We start from the raw sequence: 18,386 nt of genomic DNA, 5'->3' as shown, positions 1-18,386 counted from the left end.
CTTGTTTCCTGCCCCCTTCTATTTTTTTCCTTCCCCCACCGGCCTCCCTCCTTTCCCTTCTCCCCTATTTATTTTGGGTCTGGACATTCTAAACTCAAAACTCCGGTCATCTGAAGAAGTGGGTTGTGCCCACGAAAGCTCATGATACCATTTATATGTTTTGTTAGTCTATAAAGTACTACCAGACTATTTGTTGTTTTTTAAGTTTATTCTGTACAGACTAACTCGGCTACCCCCTAAAGCTTCTAAAGGTTAGAATGCAAGACTAGCTGATTGCTAGTTCCTGGCGCTAAGTTTATGATGTACCTAACTTCAGGGCATACTTCTTCCCTCCCTCCTCCCAAAGTCTACAAAGAAGCAGCACAAACTCTTCTTTTGGGAATAGAATACAGTACATTCCATCAGTCTACATTAATATGGGCTATGTGGGTGCACAAAGGAGAGTAAATGAAAGGAACTTCATCTTTTATGATATTCTCCATAAGAATTGTGAGTTATAGGAATCCATATATGCCAAATAAAGGAAGTGAAAAGGAGGACTGACTTTATAGGTTGTAAGTTTAAATGTTTTATAGAGAAACATTTGCATGTGCCTTTAATCTCAGAGTATTAAAACTTTTTGTAAAATGTCAGATGGTAAAGGAAGGATGGCAGGCTGTAATCCAGGTCAGACCTGGGTTATTCCTCTTCCTCCATGTTTCCCATTGTCTGTGGGATGAAGGAGCACAACTGAGTGTGCTTATCATGCAGTTACCGGTTGCTCACTGCAAACACCCCAGTTGCACACGTGGCTCAAACTTTGATCTTTTTGCTGTGGAAATGAAATCTGAGACCAGGAAACCTGCCCTTAGTCACAAACAATGCACTGGACATTACCCAAACCTGGCTGGAAATGCAAGTGCAGCCAAATATGATCAAAACAAAAACACAACTCCCTGCCCCCCAGCTTCTCCAGCCTTTGCCTGCTGATGTACATAAGCTGCTCTAACCAAAGGCTTCTATACCAACTTGCTCCGCTCTGTTTGCAAATGCAGGCCCCTAGTTCCACACCTGAAATGCCCAAATGCTCCCAGATGCTGTTGGGGAGAATGTTTAAGCTGCAGATGCAATTAAGTTTTTAAATGGTAAATCTATTTGGTGAGGAGTCAACCTATTGCCTAGGTTAAGCAATGGGAAATTATCAGTCTTTTAAGCTGACGATTCTTATCCAAATACTGCTAGAAAGGCTAGAAGAAACTGCAACATTCATAACTTTTCTGGTCTTCATTGTAATAACTCTGAATAGGTTCTGTGCAGATGAGCAATGCTGCTCCATCAAGATGGAACTCTGTTTTTGAATAATTAGTCTAGTAATGGATTGTGACAGGCGTGTTGCTGGGCTTGACAGCATCATTTTCACTGCCCCTTGAAAATTTGTAGCAAGCACCCGCGTCACCACTGGAGGAGGAAATGGAGTAAGTCCAATTCCCTTCTCTGATGGATCATGATTCCTTCTGGCTTTGGAATCTCTGACGATCTAATCTGATTCCCTGTGCACCACAGGCCATAGAACTCCTCCAAAATTATTCCGAGCGCAGACCCCTTTAAAAAACATCCTAATTTTAAAAAAGGTCAGGGATGGAGACTACACCATCATCCTGGGCAAATTAACCGCTGGAACACTTATCTTCCACTGTTCTACAGTCGCTCCTTATTTCCAATCTGAATTTTTCTAGCTTCATCATACAGCCCTGGGATGGTATTAGACATTTGCTCGATTGAAGAGCCCATTATTAAACATGTAAATACTCTGGCCAAGTCCACACTACAAACTTACATTGGTGTAACTGTGACACTACAGGGTGTGAAAAATCCACGCCCCTGAGCAACTTAGTTATACTGACCTAATCCTGATATAGACAGTGCCATAACCACAGGAGAGTTTCTAGTGACACATCACCTCTCTTGGAAGTAAAATAATTACAAGTGACAAGAGAAACTCTTCTATCAACCTAGTGGCATTTTTGCTAGAGTTCAGTGGCAGCATAGCTGCATTGCTGCACTGCTATATGTGTAGATGAGCCCATGGATTTATAGTCAAGTCATCCTTTAACGTTCTCTTTGTTAAGTTAAATAGATTGATTCAAGTAGCACAATTGCCATAAGTCAGGTTTTCTAATCCTTTCATGATTTTCATGGCTTTTCTTTTACCCCTCTCCCATTTATTGACATCTTTCTTGAATTGTCAGCACCAGAACCAGCCACAGTATTTCTGTAGTGGTTGCGCCAGTGCCAAATAGAGAGGTAAAATAATCTCTCTACTCCTATGCAGAATTCCTCTGATGAAGAATCCCAGGGTTGCATTAGCTCTTTTGGACACAGCATTGCACTGAGAGCTCATGTACACCATGGCCAAATCTCTTTGAATCACTGCTTCCCAGATAGAATTCCCCAAATGCCATGATCCCACAAAATAAAACGTCAGAGTTCAGTTTTAGTGTTTCTTTCCTCTCCTTTTATAGTCTCCTAGGGCCATGCAGACCAAAGAAGCCATGCCCCAAGTAATACTAACCCAGCTCCAGAGAACAGAGAGACCATTAGCAAGGAGAGTCCACTTTTGATTTGGGGAGTTGAAGGTTTTGGGGTCTGTGTACTTTGATGCCTAATGTTAGCCACAATTTCCAGGCTTTAGTACTTAAAAGTGGCCTAATTTTTTTTCCAGACATGATGAGCACCCACAACTCACGTTGAAGCCAACATCTTTGGGTCAAATATGCCCTCAATCACAGCCTTGCAATCTCGGTGACTTCAGAGGGACTGTTTACCCATCTGTCAAACGGGTATAATATTTTCAGCTGCGCTCAAGGTAGGTGAGTCTTTGATTGCAGAGCAATTTGAAATCCACTGATTCAGAAAATTCTAGGGAAGTGCAAACTACAAGGGCTTGTCTCCATTATGCTGGGGATCGACGCTGCAGTGATCGATCCACCAGCTATTGATTTATTGCATCTGCTTAGACGTGATAAATCGATCTCAGAGTGCTCTCCTGTCGACACTGGCACTCCATCTGGATGAAAAGAGTAGCCCAGGATAGGAGAGCAGCCCCCACTGACTTTACTGCACATAAGATGCTACAGTAAGTACGCTGACTTCAGCTACACTATTTGCAAAGCCTTAGTTTAAACCCTTTTCCTACTGGGTAATGGGTAATCAGTTGTCAGAAAGAATACCAGCCATGTGATGGTGTCTAACTGCAAAATGATACTAGAAATGGAAATATTCACTTGTCCACATACAACCTTGAGCATGAGAAGTAAAATTTATTCTTGTCTACTGAATATTAAATATACCAGATCATCGATGCAAGGTGTTCTCTACATGCAAGGTATTCTTTACTGCTCATTATCCCAGTGACCTCACAGCACACAACAGTTTTGCTCTTAGTCGCTGTGATATTGTTAGATACTTGATTTACGTAGACTTGAATGCTTGGACTGGACTTTAGAAATGTGAAGTTAAAACACGTTAGCTAACATGTCCTGACTAGCTTAGTCTGCAGAAGGTTTTAAGAAGTGGCATGTTTTGGTCACTAATCAGCATCATTGGGAGGGAAATGTATGTTGCCCTTCAGGATATATGCTGTTTCTGCACTTTTTCTTATCTTCCTTTCACTTTTTTCTAAGACCTCTCTCTGTGCCACCTCTCTGTTCTTTCATATCATAACCTCCATTCCATCTGCTCCAATGTAAGCATTAACTGTTGAATTGCTGAGCACTGAACTGTTGTAATTTGAGCTTCAGCATTAATACCCTAATGAAATAAATGGGGCTGGGCAGTAGGGATGTTTGATATTGGATAATTGAATAGTCGAATAATTGCATGAATTCTTAGCAGTTAGTTGACTATTCTGTTGTCACCGGGGACAGGGTGGCAGTCTGTGTGCTTCGACCCCACTCTTGGGGAGCCCCCTGCCACCCTACTCTGCTGCCTCTCTATCAGAAGCAGCAGCATGGGGTGCCAAGCAGGAGCCAGTCCGTGAGAGAAGTCAGTTTAAAACTAGCTCTTCATGCAGACTGTCTGCCTGCCACCCTGCATTGCTGCCTCTCATACAGAGGCAGCAGTGCAGAGTGGCAGCAGCCCTTGTCCGTGAGGAGTCTGAGCTCCCTCCTGACATAGGTAGCCGCAGAAGGCGGTGGGGGAGGTTGCCACAAAACAGCCTCTGTCAGCTTAGAGAGACACACACACACACACACACACACACACACGATGCTGCCACCCCATGCTGCTGCCTCTGTATCAGAGGCAGCGGCACACAGTGGCAGATAGGACCTGGGCTGCGTGGGAAGCTGTTTTTTAAACTGGCTTTCCTAGTGGACCAGCTCCTGGCTGGCACCCCATGCTGCTGCCACTGCTAGAGAGGCAGCAGTGAGGGTGGCAGGGGGCTCCCTGGGAATAGGGCTGGAGCACACTGGCTGCCATCCTGCCCTTGGGGGACTATAGAATAGTTGACTTACTTGCTGCAGACAGAGGCTGCTCCATGGGAAGCAAATGGCACCACAGAGCTGGTATTGAGGAAGATTGGCCTTTAAGCTGGTTCCCCCTAGCACTGGCTCCTGCTCCCACCTCCTTCCTTCCCTCCCTCCCTTCTTCCCAGCTGCCTCTGATATAAAGGCGGCAGGTGCAGGGTGTGGGGTATGCATGTAGTTGACAAGATTAACCAATAAGCCCAGGCTTATTGGTTAACTGTATAGTCAACTACACATTAACATCCCTAGTGGGCAGTCCACATTTTTGTCCATCAGCTTAGTTTGACCTGGCCTGCAAACCTCTCTGTTAGACACCCCGGCTACATCTACACTGGCACGATTTTCTGAAAATGCTTTTAACGGAAAAGTTTTCCATTAAAAGCATTTTCGGAAAAGCCCATCTAGATTGGCAGGATGCTTTTCCGCAAAAGCACTTTTTGCGGAAAAGCGTCCGTGGCCAATCTAGACGCGGTTTTCCGCAAAAAAGCCCCGATCGCCATTTTTGCAATCGGGGCTTTTTTGCGGAAAATAGTACTGTGCTGTTCACACTGGCCCTCTTGCGCAAATGATTTGCGCAAGTGGGCTTTTGCCCAAACAGGAGCAGCATAGTATTTCCGCAAGAACACTGACAATCTTACATGAGATCGTCAGTGTTCTTGCGGAAATTCAAGCAGCCAGTGTAGACAGCTGGCAAGTTTTTCCGCAAAATCAGATGATTTTGTGGAAAAACTTGCCAATCTAGACACAGCCCCCTGGTCTAGAGGATAGACAGTGGGCTCAGAATTGGAGCAGTGTGGGCTCAATCAGATTTCTCCCTCCATTGTTTTGTGACCTTGGGCAAGTTATGTAACCTGGCATCTGTAAAGTGGTCAATAGCACTGACAAGCACTGTGAGATTCTTGAATGAAGTGACGACATAAATACAATGAACTAGTCACATTTATGTAGAGCCACAGATACGGTTTTTTCCTAATGATTTTTCCAGACTGTCCACTGTGCTGAGAAGGGAAGCTAAGCATGAGAGAAAACAGCCCTTCTCTCGATAGTGAAAAATGCTTGGTCTTTTCTCCTCATGGTTCAGCAGAAGCACATGGAGTTTTGTCCTATCAACGCTATGTGCTGTGTTGCTAGTTTGGGTGTTCCCCGCTATCAGATGTTATAGCATCCCTGCCTTGGCTGTATTTTAGCTTCCATTTGCACCTATAATACTTGCTTGCTTCAGCCAGCTGTAGTATAACACACCTATAAATTGATCATCATTGTCCTTCACGCCTACTGGCGTATAGGGCAGCAAACAAATTGATGGGGAGGGAGATAGTTTTGGAATGCCTTGAGAGATGACCAGCATATGGGGATAAGTGCCATGGCTAGAATTGCACTGGCCTTTGATAGTCTTTCAGGCCAGTTCTTTTTCCTGAGGACTTGAGTAATGTCCCCATTATATTTGTTCTCAGGACAACCAGGAGTCCTTTGGCACCTTAAAGACTTAACAGACTTATTTGGGCATAAGCTTGGGTAAAAAACCCACTTCAGGAGATGCATTGGAGTCATCTGACAAAGTGGGTTTTACCCATGAAAGCTGATGTCCAAATAAATCTGTTATTCTATAAGGTGCCAAAGGATTCTTTGTTTTTGCAGATATAGACTGATATGGCTACTCCTCTGAGGATTGCTCAAGACAGTAAGTGTTGGAACAATTAAGTGTAAAAGGGATTTTTAATTAGACTCTGACCTCCTTCCATTCACGCCTATATAATTTCAATGGCTATCATTTTGGGAGAAGGAAGTTTTTGTTAAAGACTCAGTACATTTGGCACCTTCAATTAAGAAGTCCATACTCTCAAAATACTTCCTCAGAGAGCTTCCACCCAATGACTAGTATCCCATTCCTGATATTGGGGGGGATTAGATGACAAGCAGAGAAAAAACACAACTTTGAGAAAGTGACAAATACCAAGATACATTCTTTACCTTTCTTTAGCCATCACAGAGAAGGAAAAAGTATACATACACAATTTTTAGAAGTCTTTTTCAGCTACTAAGGGCCATTAGCCCCTCTGAAAAGCATAGGAATGGAACAGATATGAAGAAGTCCAGTCCCCTGCTCTCATGGCAGGGCTAAGCATTATTTATATCATTCCCAACATCCCCATGATAAGGAGAGTTTAAACTTCTGGAATAAAGCAAATTGGGTTAAAATCCTACTTTTTTTTTTTTTTTTTTTTTTTTAAGGCAGCTGCCTTTCTAATGTTAGAAAACTGGGATAATTTAACTGGGGTGGTAGGCAGGGCCATTTTTATCAATATGTAAAACATGCAGCCATGTGGGGCACTGAAATTGAAGGCACCAAATTATTCCAAGTTTCATGGCAGCCTATGCAGCTAGATGCTACGTATGGGCTCTGGCGGCCAGTCCCATCCTCTCCTCCCCATCCTGCATTTTGTTGGCTTGAAGCCAGAGTTTTGGCTGCCCACCTTCTCTCCCTCCTCTGCGCCTCCCCCCCATAGGTTGTGCCGAGCCTCTGCTCACCAGGTGGTGACAAGCAGTGCTAGCACAGGCCGGAGGATTCAGATGAAGTAGGGGACAGCCGCAGAGCTGGTGACTGGTGGGATGTGGCATTTTCACCTTCAAAGTGCTCCTGCTTCTCTCCAGCTGGCAGCATTGCTGCTGCCTGCTCCTTTGGCCTGCGCTCACACTACCCGCTGCTGCCTGTGCATCCCATCTGCTGTGTTGAAGCTGCAGGTGGGCTTCTCTGCCTGCCCTGCTTCAGGGTAGCCAACTCTGCCAGACCAGACACCATGCAGCCAGTGACATCTAGTCCACGAGAGTTGACAATCCTAGCTCCTACCCTCTCTGTGGGGGAGGAGTGCAGGTGTTTGGCTGCTTTGGTAGGGATGGCCCTAGTGGTAGGCAGCTCCTTATCCTTGTATTATCTCACTATAACATCTAATGACATATTTCCCTCCACTCCACCCCATCATGAAAGTGGTATCACAATTGAAATGAGTCAGGACAGGTCTTTCTGGTGTCTGGGCTTTCAGCCTTTTGCTTTCCCCTGCACCCCAAAAGGGTGTGGGTATGAGGGAAAGTGTGTGTGTGTGTGGGGGGGGGGGGGAGAATCACTCACACCTTGGTGTATTGCTTACATTGTAGAATCTCTAGCTTAACCATCCAGTGCAATTGACTATATGTGGAGGAGGGGAAGAGAGCTTGTGTTGCAACCTCTTAGAAAATTAGTTCTTTCTATATTATCTCTTGCAGCTGCAGCACTATGCCCGCTCTCCCCGGGTATGTCTGAACCATATCTTTCAAAACCAGTTTTCTAAGCAGATTAGATGGTAGCAGAGACAGCTATGCAATCAGGTGAAAATGTAAGCTCAAGCCTTCATTTTGTGCAGTGGCCAGAGCAATAAGCATCTCAAACCTGGGTATTGTTTTTTTCTCTCCTGTCACTCCAACATACTGTAGTCAGTCCACTGCTTGAGACTGGAACACAAAGTTCATCCTAGGTGCTAATAATGTTACAACTGAATATTGAGCAGGGAGGTGATTGGCTCCCTGCTAGCCGAAATGACTTCATGTTTGAAACTATGTTTATTCACCCTATGAACCAGTGTCCCTGCTGGCATGTTCTTGACATGTTACCCAAGTTGTCCTCCATGATGACATCTCTTCCTTGGATGACTGGCACAGGGAACCAAATGCTCAGGCCAGGCCTGCCTTGAAAGGTTATGTGGGCATAGCAGCATAGATCACTGATATGGAAAAAATCACCCCTGATCAAAATAGCAAAACTAAAGATTCCGTCTACAGTTGGGGCTGATGTCAAGTTAAGAGAGCCTCTGCTGACACAGCCAATGTCATGGAGACGACCCTCTTCAGTTAGCATAGGCCTCTATAATACAGAACTGTGCAAGAATGTAGAAGACCCTCTTTAATATCCTGCTAAGTAGGCCTAAGCTGCCATATTTGGTTTTATTGATCTTGCTACTGTCGAGTCTTGGGCTCCCTGGTTCAACAGCAAGGGTGCATCTACACAGTACCCTAAACTAGAAATTGCATAACTTATTTCAAAACTATTTCAAAGTAGCTTATTTTGAAATTTGGCGTGCCTATACAGTGCCGAATTTTGAAATAACCTGCTATTTTGAGCCATCCCTTATCCCTCATGCAATGAGGTTTACCAGGATGGTGAAATTAGTGTGCCTGTTATTTCGAAAAATATTTTGAAATAACAGACAGCTTGTGTATTTACAGCCGAAATAGCTGTGCAGTATTGACATACTCCAAAAGACTTAGTGTCAGTTGTGGGATGCAGGTCTGGCATCCTAGATGCAGGTGACCATCAATTGCATTCAGGGTTATCTCTTTTGATGTTTGGGAAAAATGTACTAAGCCTCTTTTGCAAGGCACACAGGCATTCTGGATCAGTTAATGGGTTGAGTGGCAGGTATGGGTACAGGAGGATTGAGTGAGCTGCTGTCTCCCTTTCTCAAGGAAAGGGGAAGTTGCATGTCCTAGGAGCCATTTGCTTCTTCACTGGACGATAGAAAGGAACAAAGTGTGAATGGGATGGAACTCCATTCACTGAAGGGAATGGAGGATTGTGGGAGCAGGCAGTAGAAAGAGATTTAAGATCTGTTTGAATTCTGCAGCTAGAGGAGAAGAGAAGGAGGGGACTGAGATTTCAGGCAAGAAGGAAGGTGAGAGAAAACAGATTAAACCTGCACTAACAACAAGGCAAGAGAACCTTCCCTATGAGCTATACTAGGAGAGAAAGTGGAGTGGAGCTAGAAAAGGGTGGGGGGAACGAAACTGCATTTTAAATAATAAGTAGATAATTGATTTTTAAAATGTATGCAAAGCACAATTACTGTATTCCTTTACATTTCAGGGAATATAGTTTTGGGGGATGCACAGCGGCAGAGATCTCTTCTCCTCACTACATGCTGTTGTCAGAAACAGAAAAATCAGCCCTCCTAGCTAAGAGAGGAAATAATAATAATAATAATAATAATGATAATTAATAAACTGGTCACGTGTCATAGGCATATGAAACATGTCCAACTGCAGTAAAATACAACTTTAATACATGCCTTGAAGTCTTAAAATCATGAATGAAAACAAAGGTATTGTTTTAATTCTGGCTAGTAGACTTAGTCCTTGGGTCAGTAGATGCTGGGCTGTGAAATTTACTCTGGCTTCAGAGGTAACTGAAGTTTAAGATCCCAACAACACAATACTTAGTTTTTGTAAGTTACTTTGCAAAACAAGTTAAGTCTCCTCCTTTATATTAGATGTGATTAATATGTTTGAGGGCAGATGATTGTTGGACTGAATCTTTCTCTGGTTATGATTCCGTTCAACTATGAAACAGCCACAATGTGATAGGGTTTATAAAGAGGTTTATTACAGCTTCCACCATTGGAATTCTGCAGGCTAAGTGTTTTAAAAAAAATAAATCAAAATATGTCCCATCCCATTTCTTCTTCTTCTTAAACAAGAATTTGGAATACACTATACTTTTTACAGAGGAAAACTACTAAAAATGACTGACTGTCTGTAAGCAGTATTTTGATAGTGACAGGATAATCCTGCTTCTTACAATAGGATCCTCCACTGTGATGCTATGGATGATCTAGACCTGTACATGTGGGATATGAGAGAACTTGTAAGTTACAGAACCTCCTTGCACACTTTCTTCTTCACTCATTGGGTTGAGGTAATGTCAAAAGCTCAAGCACTAAAAAGATGTGATCTTCCTACAGGCACCTGTGTTGAGTAATCTCTGTAGCAGGGGCTCTCAAAATTCTTTCCAAACCCCAAAGTCTGCTATTATCATGACTTCAAACCTCCAATCCTGTTGAAGTCATGGCACAAAAAAAAGGGTGTGTGTGTGTGTGTGTGTGTGTGTGTGTGTGTGTGTGTGTGTTTACTCTAAGTTAGTTCTAAAGACCCTTTACATCTGTGTGAAATTGTCACAAGTCTAAAATATCTTTTTAGAGAAATTTCTGTTAGGGTGCATCTACACAGCAGGACTTAACGTGAAATAAGCTACACAAAATGAGCTACGTCAATTGCCTAGCTTATTTCAAAATAGTTTTTCGAAATTGGGAGCATCTACACAGCCCTTATTTTGAAATAGAGCACTCTTCCTCTCACTTCCCTTACTCCTTGTACAATGAGGGTTACAGGAGTTGGAGTAAGAAGTCTTCCAACTCGACAGTATTTCAACATTGTCAAAATAACTGCCTGCTGTGTAGATGCAGACTAACTTAGTTCAAAATAATGTTGCTGTGTAGATGTACTCTTATAAAGAATGAGCTTTCATCAATAGCTTATTTTTAAGGTATCCCAGAATTCTACAGCAAAGAGAGAATTTATTACAGGATGATCCAGAAAACTCCATAGAGAAGTTATACTTCTGTATAAAATTTGATGGAACTTTTTATAACTGTAATGAAGCTGGGAAAGGGTGCCAAGGAAGTCGATGTTGTTTATGGCTAGTAGGTGAGGGTGTACTTGGGGTTGTAGCTTACTTTCTGTGCTCCTCACTCTGTGTTATGCTTCCCAGAAATGCTGTTCACCCATGGTGAGACATACACCTGTTTGCAAAATCATTGACAATTGCCAACACAAAATGCAATTTTTGCAAAATCAAAGTCTTCTGTGGGGAAAACTGATTTTGCTGAAAATCTTTTTTTTTCCCATTAGGAAAATCAAAATGAAATAATTTTGGGTTGTTTCAACCAGAGGTAACCTCTTAATGCTTTAACTAATCTCAAATATTTTGTTTTGAAGCAGTTCAACAAAACATTAAACTGCATTTCCCTTCCAGTGCACTACTTTCTCTACACTGTCGGAGAAAATCGATGTAAGATGTGCAACTCCAGATACATGAATTGTATAGCTGTAGTCGATGTAGCTTGCATCAGTTTTCTGGGGTGGCCCCGCAATAGGAGGTCAATGGGAGAAACTTTCCTTGCTCCTAATCCGTCAACTTTCCTTGCTCCTTGCTGTCACAAGGAGTGTCTTCGCCAACATGAGTTCCCTTAGCATTCAATTTAGTGTTCTATACTAGACCCACTGTATTGAACCCTGGTAGATTATTCATCAGAGCTTTGATCCTCTGCTAAGTGGAGACATGGCTGGAGTTGTTCAGGCCACTTTTGGCTTCTGTGGGCCAGGATCCCTGGAGGATTACACCTTCCCATAATAAAAAACAGGATTTCCTGTCACTGAAGTTTAATGACTTGAAAGCAGTTCAGTTGAATAAACCAAAACTAAACAACTTAAGTTTGGGGAATATCAAACTGGTTTCATGGAAAATGTCAGAAAGATTTCAACTTTTCAGAAACAGTTTTTTGAGAATTTCCATTCTACAAGAAGTTTCACATTTTCAGCTTTGTTCCCTGACTTGAGATGGAGACAAATGTCTAAATGTTAGAAATCCCTGTGGGATAGAAATATCTGTGTTTTGCATGTCTCTAGTGAGTAGGGAGGTGACAGCTGAGAGTTACAGGGTCAAGGCATCTGGATTCTAAAACCTGGTTCTCACACGCCCTTCTCCAGGGAAGGAAAAGAGAAGGCAGGAAAAAAAAGTAACTGTGAGGTAGGGATGAGGCAATGACAACAACAGGAGGAAAAATTGTCTCCTTAGCTTGCCTGCCTCTAAAGGTTCCTCAGATCCTAGTGGGAGCTAGGTTTTAGTGGTTGTATTCTACCCCCATTAGGGATGTGAAAGTGTAAGTAACGATATAACTGTTAACTGATAAGATTGGGCTTATTGGTTAATGTTCACAGTTACATGCAGGCTTCTGTCCCACTTCTGGGGAGCCCGTTGCCAGCCCCCACTGCTGCCTCTGATACAGAGGCAGCAGTTAGCTCCCTGAAAGTGGGGTTGCAAGTGGGAGCCATTGTCTGCCGGGCATTGACTTAAAAGCTGGCCCCTGGCACGCACTGTGCTGCAGGTGCAGGTAACCGTTTAACTGCTGAGATTTTCAACAGACACACATTTACCCAATTACCTGCTTTTTAACATCCCTAGTCCCATTTCTGAATCATCGACTTTAAACATGGTCCAGTATGTTACACCATATGTGGATCTTGACCAGGGCTTCATCTTTCACAGTGGGGAGGCCTGGATAGCTCTTTCCCCTCCACCTCCACCTCCACCCCACCCCCCGCACATTCCACCCTTCAAGCAAGTTTGTGGTGCTTCTTGCTGGAAGTAGGAGCTTGTTCATTTGAATGTGCCATGGTACTCCCTCTTGATATAGACTAGAGATATTTCTGAGCAGTTTGCTGCCCTGTATTCAATGTTACTAGGTGCCTGAGAATACTAGCCTAATTCGTTACAGTACAAACTGATGTTCTCTTTTTCAAAGAGGAGCACGTGGCTAAGTGGTCTGAACACAGGATGGGGAGTGGTGAATGCCTCAATCTAATCCTAGCTCTGACCATGCCTCCTTGTCTTATCTGTGAAATGGGAATAAGAAGACTCGCTGCCTTCACCTGGATATTCAGATAAATTAGTGCTGGTGTGTCTTGTACAGTTGAAGCAATTACTATTAATTATTATACAGGCAGTCCCCGGGTTACGTACAAGATAGGGACTGTAGGTTTGTTCTTAAGTTGAATCTGTATGTAAGTCGGAACTGGTGTCAGCCGCTGCTGAAACTGATCAGTTTCAACCGCGGCTGAATCTGGATGCCAGTTCTGACTTACATTCAGATTCAACTTAAGAAACCCAGGTGTCCCCAAGTCAGCTGCTGCTGAAACTGATCAGCAGCTGATTCCAGGAAGCCTGGGGCAGAGCAACTCTGCCTCGGGCTTCCTGTCGTCAGCGCTGGTCAGTTTCAGCAGCGGCTGACTTGGGGACGCCTGGGGCAGAGCAGCTGGGGTGCTGCTGGGTTGCTCCAGTAGCGCGGCTCCTCGGCTCTACTGGATCAACCCAGCAGCACCCCAGCTGCTCTGCCCCAGGCGTCCTGATTCAGCCGCTGCTGAAACTGACCAGCAGCGGCTGAATCAGGACGCCTGGGGCAGAGCAGCTGGGGTGCTGCCGGGTTGGTCCGGAGCGGCGCTGCGGGACCAACCCGGCAGCCCCCAGCTGCTCTACCCCAGGGGTAGGCAAGAAAAGCCTGGTCTGCTGGGGGGGGGGGGGGCACTAGCTGCAATCCTCCTCCCAGCCCACCAGCAGACCAGGGGGACAGGAGCAAAGCCTTGGAACACGCCCGCAGCGGGACAGCCCAAGCACGCCTGGGCTGTCCCGCTGCAGGCGTGCTCCAAGGCTTTGCTCCTGGTCTCCCTGCAGACCAGGGAGACGTAGAGCAAAGCCGCGGAGCACACCCGCAGCGGAACAGCCCAAGCGCGCCCGGGCTGTCCCGCTGCGGGCGTGCTCCAAGGCTTTGCTCCTGTCCCCCTGGTCTGCTGGGGGGGTCCAGCAAAGCTGCTGGATCCCCCCCAGCAGACCAGGGACACCAGAGCAAAGCCGCCGCCTGGGCAGCTTTGCTCGTTTGCCCGGGAGCAAAGCCGCCCGGGCGGCGGCTTTGCTCGGGTGTCTCTGGTCTGCTGGGGGAGGGGGGGCCCAGTGGCTTTGCTGGACCCCCCCAGCAGACCAGGGGGACAGGAGCAAAGCCGCCCAGGTGGGGGGACTCCCGTCGCCTGGGCGGCTTTGCTCGGGTGTCCCTGGTCTGCTGGGGGGGGGGGGGGGAGTGTCCAGCGACTTTGCTGGACCCCCCCAGCAGACCAAGGAGACCGGGAGAAGCTTTTCTTGCCCCGGAGGACACGGGTGGCGATCCGCCGCCCGTGAGCTCCGGGGCGAGAAAAGCCCCGTTCGTAAGTGTGGATCCGACATAAGTCGGATCCGCGTAAGTCGGGGACTGCCTGTAGTTAATACATCTAGTGTCTTCTGTATAGAAAATCGGCATTTAATCCATCAGCAGTGCCCTCTGAGAATGAGGAGCTGAGTAAAGAGGGTCTTGTGAACAGACAAAACCCAGGTTATACATTGAACAGGTTTCTCCGGGATTATTGCCTACATTACTGGCCAAACTCCCTTGTAAGTAATCATCAAATAATCAGCTTGGCTCCTTTTGTGAATAGCTTGAATCTGTGTGGTCCTTCTTTGTTCAGGCAGCTCCTGTTCTGCACTGAAGAGACTAGTGGCACCAGCTGCTTCTGCCTGAAACAAGCATTTGCATGAAACAGTGGGGTTTTGTCCCCTCCTCTTCATGTTTCAAAATGTATTTCCATCTTTTTGACCTCTTCATTTTTAAGTCCCTCACAACTTTTGATGCATTTTATTTTTCTTTTGTCACATGCCTGGTTTTAACGAATAAAGCTTGGTGGAGGGAGAATCCTGTCTTCCTTCAGAAATAAAACAGCAGCCAGTGTTGGGAAATATCTCAACAATAGACCATATGGGAGTCCCAAACTATTAAGCTTTATTTATTCAGAAGGTGGAAAATGTGGTTTAATATTCAATTGATATACAGCATAAATGAGAGCCACAAACTAGGCTCCCCTGAGCTGGGATTCAAGTATTCTGTTGAATGTAACAACTAATACTTTGGCCTAGTTCCACAGAATGCATCCAGCTTGCTGATCACAAGCCAAGAAATTGTAGGGCCAGGCTATTCCCTCTACCTACCTTCCCCTCCTTCTTAAGCACTTTCCTCTCCTGCCAGCATAGGCTCTTACCCTGAATATATATCTCCAGATATTAGACACATAAAAAAAGGCAGAGAACATAAGAATGGCCGTGCTGGACCAGACCAAAGGTCCATCTAGCCCAGTGTCCTGTTTTCCAACAGTGGCCAATGCCAGATGCCCCAGAGGGAGTGAACCAAACAGGTAATCCTCAAGTGATCCCTCTCCTGACATCCATGTCCAGCCTCTGACAAACAGAGGCTAGGGACATCACCCCTACTCACTCATTCTGGATAATAGCCATTGATGGAACTAATTAATTTATCTAGTTCTTTTTTGAACCCCATTAAAGTCCAGTGGCCTTCACAGCATCCTCTGGCAAGGAGTTCCACAAGATGATTGTGCGCGGTGTGAAGAAAATCTTCCTTTTGTTTGTTTTAAATCTGATCCGTATTAATTTAATTTGGTGACCCCTGGTTCTTATGTTTTATGGGAAGAAGTAAATAACTTTTCCTTATTCACTTTCTCCATGCCAGTCATGATTTTATAGATGTCTATCCTATCCCCCCTTAGTCTCCTCTTTTCTGAGTTCTGCTCTTTTTAATATCTCTTCATATGGGATCCGTTCCAAATCCCTAATCATTTTTGTGGCCCTTTTCTGAGGCTTTTCCAATGCCAGTATGTCTTTGAGATGTGGTGACCACATCTGTACACATGACTCAAGATGTGGGCATATCATGGATTTATGTAGAGGCAATAAGATATTCTTTCTCTTATTCTCTATCCCTTTTTTAATGATTCCTACCATCCTGTTTGTTTGCTTTTTTGACTGTTACTGCATACTGAGTGGATGTTTTCAGAGAACTATCCACAATGTCTCCAAGCTTTCTCTCTTTAGTAGTTGTAGCTAAATTAGCTTCCATCATTGTGTATGTATAGTTGGGATTATTTTTTCCAGTGTGCATTAGTTTGCATTTATGAGCATTAACATTAATTTGTCATTGTGTTACCCAATTACTTAGTTTTGTGAGATCCTTTTGATGCTCTTCACAGTCTGTTTTGGTCTTAACTATCTTGAGCAGTTTAGTATGATCTGCCAATTTTGCTACCTCACTGTTTACGCCTTTTTCCAGATCATTTATAAATATGTTGAATAGGATTGATCCAAGTACAGACCCCTTGGAGACGCTACTAGCTACCTCAATCCATTCTGAAGACTTACCATCTATTCTTATCCTTTGTTTCCTGTCTTTTAACCAGTTATCAGTCCATGAGAGAACCTTCCCTCTTATCCCATGAAAACTTACTTAAGAGTCTTTGGGGAGGGACCATGTCAAATGATTTTTGGAAATCTAAGCATATTATATCCACTGGATCCCCCTTGTCTACATGTTTGTTGACCCCCCTCAAAGAACTCTAGTAAATTAGTAAGACATGATTTCACTTTACAGAAACCATGTTGACTTTTCCCCAACACATTTTTATTTATCTATGTGTTTGACAATTTTATTCTTGACTGTAATTTCAACCAATTTGCCCACTACTGACGTTAGACTTACCAGTCTGTAATTGCCAGGATGACCTCTAGAGCCGTTTTTAAATATTGGCGTTGTGTTAGCTATCTGCCAGTCAATAGATATAGAAACTGATTTAAAGGATAGGTTACAAACCACAGTTAATAGTTCTGCAATTTCCTATTTGAGTTCTTTCTGAACTCTTCGGTGAATGCCATCTGGTCCTACTGACTTGCACTGGCATTGTGCTGGGTGTGCCCAGGCACACCCTAATGTCTTAGGGTTGCCAGGTATCCTGTTTTCTACCGGACAGTCCGTTTTTTTGGGGCTCTGTCTGGTTAAAAAATCAAGAAAATACTGGACATGTGCAATGTTAGGTATTTGCTGGTTTTCCAACTGGGCGCCCGGAAGCCAGGTGGGGGGAGTGGCTGGGAGGTGGGGCGCGATCGGTGCTGGGAGCCCTGGTTGCGTGTGAAGAGGAGGGGCAGCCCGGTCTGTGCTCCTGCGCGCTGGTGAAGCGTGTGGTGGAGCTGCAGCCGGACTGACTTGTGCTTCACCTGGACTCTGCAGGGGGGGGGGAGGGCGGGAGCGCTCTGGGATCTGCATTGCTCGGGTCAGTCCCGCTTCCCACCGACTGATATGCTCCTCCTCCCCCGTCCCCTCCTTACTGGCTGGTTGGTTCTCCCCCACTTCTCCTCTTGATCTTCCCTGGCCAGCCCCACTGCACCCGTCGCCAGCCCTGCTTCCGGCAGCAAGTCCCCCACTTCTCCTCTCCCTATCTCCCCTGGCCAGCCCCACTGTACCCAACCCCTGCCCCCGCTGCCAGCTCTACCTCCCACTGGCCGATTCCTTTTCCCGATCTTCCCCGGCCAGCCCCTCTGCACCCACCACCAGCCCTGCTCCCCTCCTCCTGAGCTCCCCCGGCCAGCCCCACTCCTGCTGGCCTCCCCCTCTTCCTCTCTATCTCCCCCTTCCAACCCCGTTCCACCTGACCCCCTCCCCCCACCAACCAGCTCTGCTTCTCGTCGGCTATCTCACCCCCCGAGCTCCCCCGGCCAGCCTACCCCCTTCCTCTGGGCCAGCCCCGCTCCCTTCCCGGCTGGTCCTCCTCCCCCCACATGAAGTGTGTCCAATATTTAATTGCATTATACGCTTTTAGTTTTAAAGTAGGGATTGCTGTATTATGCAATAAGCCCGAATTGCACATGTAACAAACAAACTAGAAAGTACAGTGTTCCATACTTAAGTTTGTATTTTTTAAGTAAAGTTTAGTTGTTAATTTAAAAAAAATTAAGTTTAGTTAAGTTTTAGTTTCTTTAGTTTGTTTGATGAATAAAAATAATGTCCTTTATGATTAAGTATTCAACAAATGTTCGCCTTTAAAAAAATTAAATTCCCTGAGTGTACACGCTAATGAAATGTGCAGTGTAGGCCTATGCTGACTTGTTACTGATAAACTTATCAGTTTGTTCCAAAACCTCCTCTAATGACATCTCAATCTGGGACAATTCCTCAGATGTGTCACCTAAAAAGAATAACTCAGGTTTGGGAATCTCCCTAGCATCCTCAGTTGTGAAGAGTGAACCAAAGAATTCATTTAGTTTCTCCACAATGACCGTATCATCTTTGAATGACCTTTTGCATCTTGTTTGTCCAGGGGCCCCCCTGGCTGTTTAGCAGACTTCCTGGTTCTGATGTACTTAAAAACATTTTGCTA

The 18,386-nt window shown here is 44.9% G+C and overlaps 1 protein-coding gene across 15 annotated transcripts in view; it reads left to right on the top strand.

Moving 5' to 3' along the window:
• The window catches only part of HIC2 (HIC ZBTB transcriptional repressor 2), a 135,368-nt gene that overhangs the window by 66,389 nt on the left and 50,593 nt on the right, over nt 1-18,386 (top strand). For 13 of the 15 annotated variants that reach the window (XM_075898261.2, XM_075898249.2, XM_075898266.2 and 10 more), the window contains one exon: nt 2,702-2,845. The exons of 1 other annotated variant lie outside the window; for it this stretch is intronic. The gene's annotated coding sequence lies outside the window, so the exon portion shown is untranslated. Of the gene's footprint in view, nt 1-2,701; nt 2,850-18,386 lie in introns of all 15 variants that reach the window. One more of the 15 variants, XM_075898267.2, reaches the window with a different exon arrangement.

Source organism: Pelodiscus sinensis, chromosome Z (assembly GCF_052426305.1).
Source record: "Pelodiscus sinensis isolate ZL-2025 chromosome Z, ASM5242630v1, whole genome shotgun sequence".
NCBI classification, from domain to species: domain Eukaryota; kingdom Metazoa; phylum Chordata; order Testudines; family Trionychidae; genus Pelodiscus; species Pelodiscus sinensis.
Note: the sequence above shows the minus strand (reverse complement) of the source record. Positions and strands in the feature narration are given on the sequence as shown.